The sequence below is a fragment of the Sinocyclocheilus grahami genome, unplaced genomic scaffold (assembly GCF_001515645.1).
Source record: "Sinocyclocheilus grahami isolate Dianchi unplaced genomic scaffold, SAMN03320097.WGS_v1.1 scaffold1263.1, whole genome shotgun sequence".
Lineage (NCBI taxonomy): Eukaryota > Metazoa > Chordata > Actinopteri > Cypriniformes > Cyprinidae > Sinocyclocheilus > Sinocyclocheilus grahami.
Window position 1 is genome coordinate 527,910 of NW_015506442.1, and position 4,845 is coordinate 532,754.

General features: G+C 37.6%; 1 pseudogene; it reads left to right on the top strand.

Moving 5' to 3' along the window:
• The first annotated feature begins 1,686 nt into the window (after positions 1-1,686).
• Positions 1,687-4,845, top strand: part of LOC107568616 (putative nuclease HARBI1) — a 19,661-nt pseudogene continuing 16,502 nt past the window's right edge.

Sequence of the window (4,845 nt, forward strand, 5' to 3'; positions counted from 1 at the left end):
GTCTGCGAGAGTTCTAGTGATCGCATACAGCCTTTTTATGTCCCTTTTCCCTGCTGCTGTTTCTGCCTCCACCGGGTTGTGAATGAATTTCCTCTTATCTGCCCTGGCGCTCTACTTTACTCTCCGGTTGTTATTTCAATACTTTGTTTGCAGGTCTGTTTTCTCTTGCTGGTCTTGGCAGTGGTCTGCTGTTTCAGTTCTTTCCTTTCTGTGATGAGACCCCAGGTGTCTATTTGCTTTATTAAAGTCTCCGAGAATTATTAAAACCGAATCCGGGTGTTGTTGCTCTGTCTCTCTGATCAGATCAGCTAGTTTCTGTAAAGCCAGGCTCACGTGCGCTTGTGGAGGAGTGTAGACACTCACGAGAATGAACGAGCAAAATTCCCGCGGCGAGTAGAAAGGCTTACAGTTAATGAAGAGCACTTCTAGATTGGAACAGCACATATTTTCCAACACAGTTACATCTGTAAACCACCTTTCATTGATGTAAAAGCATGTCCCGCCGCCACGCGATTTCCCCGTTGATTCTGCGTCGCGGTCCGCTCTAAACAGCTGAAAGCCCGGCAGATGAAGTGCACTGTCTGGAACAGAGTCATTAAGCCAGGTTTCCGGGAAACACAGAGCAGCAGAGTTTGAAAAATCCTTGTTTGTCCGGGAGAACAGAAGAAGTTTGTCCGTTTTGTTGGGTAGAGAGTGGAGATTAGCCAGATGGATGCTAGGCAACGACGTTCGAAAACCGCGCAGTCTGAGCTTGACGAGCGCACCCGCTCCCTTCCCCGTCTGCGCGCCCTGAAGTGCTTGATCAGCGCCGCAGCTCCGCCGACTGCAATGTTCAGCAAAACGTCCGAATAATCAAACTCCGGTAGGAGATTTTGAGGTGTGTTCTGCCAAATGTTCAGCAGTTCATCCCTGATAAAACTGATCGTGTTTAAGAAACAAAAAACAGGAAAAACTAACAAAAACAGTACAAACACTGGAGAGCCAAGCACTGAGGCGGCCGTCTGCGGCGCCATCTTGAGTCAGTCCACACAACTGCAGTGTGGAGGTCTTTTGATATCCTTGGCTCCTGAATGAGGTGTACAAACAAATGGAATGAAGTGTTGGAAATATTTTCAATAATTCTGTGCATTTAATAACATTTAATAAAAAATAATGTGTTTTAGTCATGATGTATGAATGAGGCACCACCATTTTCGTATTAGAGTAAAATCAAACTGGCAAATAAGGAAAAGCAAATATTAATTATTTAAATCCAAATTATCTTTTTAAACACTGACTTACAGGTGTGAAATCAAAGACCATGTACAGAGGCCATGGTTTGGCCTGCCCACTCTTCTCTTTCCTTGTGGGTTCCACTCCAGTGCCTGTTTGGTGACATTTTCAGGGCTTTTGCAGAGGGTGTGGCCTATCCAGCTCCATTTCCTCTAGCTTATTTCTTCCAATAGGCTGCTGCTTTGTTTTCTACCACAAGCTGGAGTTTGAGATCTTTTCTGGCCATCTGATGTGTAACATATAACGGAGGCATTTTTTAATGAAAGTCTGGAGTTTGTTTGTGACTGTTTTTGTCAGTCTCCAGGTTTCGGATCCATAAAACAAGACTGCTTTCACATTGGTAGTGAAGATACAGATTTTGGTCTTCTTGGAGAGTGCTGTCGAGTTCCAGATAGGACGTAGGGTGTTAAAAGCATGTCTGGCTTTGTTAATGCGGCTCCTGATGTCCTCATCTGCTCCTCCGTCTTTGCTGACCACGCTACCAAGGTAGGTGAACTTATTAATTGATTCACTACAGGAGGACTTTATTCACCCCCTGGAGCTGTGTGAGGGACGTTTTATTATGAATGCACACACTGTATTTCACGTCTTCTGAACTGTTGACAACCAAACATCAGATTACCCCCATTGTAAGGCTTGGAGGGGCCAGGACAGTTTTTTTATATAACTCCGATTGGATTTGTCTAAAAAAAAAAAGTCACATACACCTAGGATGCTTCGAGGGTGAGTAAATCACAGGCGAATTTTCATTTTTTGGTGAACTAACCCTAGGTAAATTAATTTATTATTAAAATTTAACTTTTTAACAAAATTAAAAATGTTGTCTGTTTTCTTATTTATGGCAGTTTAATTATCATTGAAGTGCAATAAGTTTGGCAGTTAGGCAAGTTGAATAAATGTTACGTTTAATTACACCAAACGTACATCAAATTCATTATAATTTCCCAAACTTATGAAAAGTACTATATGGGTTTAAGTTTTATTTAAAATGTGATTACTCAAAACAAATGCATATGTGCAAGAACATGCAACACTCATACTTTCCTTTCTCTCTCTGTGTGTGTATGAGTGTGTGTGTGTGTATTGCTGCATTAATTTGACCTTTTTCTTTAGAGTGCCAGCTGAGGGTCCTTCTTTTAATGTTGATACAATGACAACAAACATCGACCTTTTGACCCTCTGTCATCTCTGTACTGATTCAGAATCGCAAGATATAAACTATTCCGAATTTTGAGATATAAACTTGGAATTTTTATTTAATAAGTTACAATCACCTTTTTATTTTATTATTATTATTTATTTATTTTATTTTTCAAAATGGGCTCCTACATGTATCTCATCTAGAGTTTCAGATCTCAGCAATGTGCTGAGCAATCTCAAACTGTGCTCAGATTTGCACTCAAAAGTCAGTATGAACTCAAACATTTCTCATCATATGACCTGAGCTGCTCAGCATTCATTTTATTGCCCTAGAGTCTTAGATGATGACTAGTGACTCATTTGAGTCTGTTTCTATTTCTCCTCATTTCAGGAGAAACATCTGATATGTCATTAAAGGATGCTGAACATATTCTCCAGTTGCTGAACGCAGGAGAAAATAAACAGGTGTTGCAGCAGGTTTGGTATCTGGTTTGCATGTCCAGAGGGTTTGATCTCTATCTGTAAGATCTTTACTGGTTTTACTGTCCAAATGAAACTCTGAGTGGATATAATGTGTGTTGTACAATTCCAGTTGGGACCAATTACAGCTGACGTGATCCTGGAAAGACAACAACAAGAAATCTGAACATCAATATGACAAGACTTACACTCATCCAAGAAATGCTGGACTGCTCTGTTTGACCATTATTAAACAGTCCTCCAGTAGACAAGTTTATTGATTCGGCATGACGTGATATTGTCAGTAGAAGTTTTTTTAGTTCACATGATTTCAGTTCATTTTCCTCTTGAGTCGTCCTTTACAGGAATAGTTCCCTCAGAAGTGAAGATGCTGTCATCATTTACTCGCTCTCATGCCGCTCCAAATCTATCAACTGAACATATGAGAAGCAGATGCTGGATGAAGATGTAAAGGGTGAGCTATTGGACTGCTGTCTTAACATCTGACTAACCTTTACATATGTAGATTTTACAGAAGAAATGAGCCTCAGATAAAAAGCCATCCTCTGTAAAACCCCTAAAACTCATTATGTTCACTGCAGTGTTAAATAATATTGATGTATTATTGTAGTATTTATTAATATTTTGAATTAGATTTTATTTATTCAGATTTCATTTTTAATGTATTTTTATGGTTCTGTTTATCTTTATTTTTCTTTATTTTTTTTATTTTAGTACTTCAACCTTGATTACATTTTTATTTCATTTCAGCTTTATTTTAATGACCGAGTTTTAATTTTAGTAAACAAAACGATGCTTGTTCAAATATATGAAATCATATATTTTCATATGGTATCTGTAAAACAATACAGCGTTTAATACAGAGCTTGATAATCAGATTTTTTTTTCTTCATTTAAACCTGAAAATAAATAATTTTAGAATTTTGAAACTTTAAACACAAAGTTAAATAGGTTTATATAAGTGCATAATTATTTTCAGTATTTCATTGGTCATAAATTGAATTAGCTTTAATTTATTTTCAGTTTTTTTATTGTTATTCTGTTTATTTTTATTGTAAGATTTAGTCATTTTAATGTTATGTGCTTTTGTTATTTTTATTTTTTCAATGTTTCTATTTAGTTTTATTTATAATTACATTTCAGTTTTAGTAATTTTAGATACTAATAACTAATTTATTACTTATTATTATAATTTAAAATAACTATTTTAAAGGGGTCATACAATTTCAATTTTTCCTTTCTCTTTGGAGTGTTACAAGCTCTTGGTGCATAAAGAAGATCTGTAAAGTTGCAAAGACTAAAGTCTCAAATCCAAAGAGATATATTATAAAAGTTAAGAGTCAACCACACCTACCTAAAACGGCTCGTTCTAACACGCCCCCACATGTCTACGTCACTGTGTGGGAAGATTTGCATAACGCCACCCAAATGTTCAAGCAAAGAAAGAAGGTGTAACTTTTATTCCCGCTGTTGTCGCTGCTGCCATGTTCTGGAGTCGCTGTGTGTTTCGTTGTGAAAGCGAAACTACTTTGTTTGGCCTTCCAAAAGAGGACATGACTAGAAATCAGTGGTTAAGCTGTATTTACAACACTGTTCCAGAACAGTTCAACCCAAATATTCAGATGTGTGCGGCGCATTTTATGGAGGATGGATGAGGACTGTTTCCTGAACCAGTAGCCTAATGTGTCTGTGGCACAAAGGCTGTTTCTATAAAGTTGAGCAGTTCCAACTTTGCAAGGACAGTCTGGCGCTTCTGACTCACAGCCTGTAAGTACGTTTTTTATATTCAAATAATTTGCCAATGATGATTCAAACGCAGGTTTTGAGCAGTGTAGAGTAGGCTTGTTGTTTGTTGGTTCTCTGATCACAAATGCAGACATTGTTTTATTACTCAGCGCGATACGCAACGCGTAAAAAGACAGTATAAGTCATTATAATCAGTAATTATGTCCC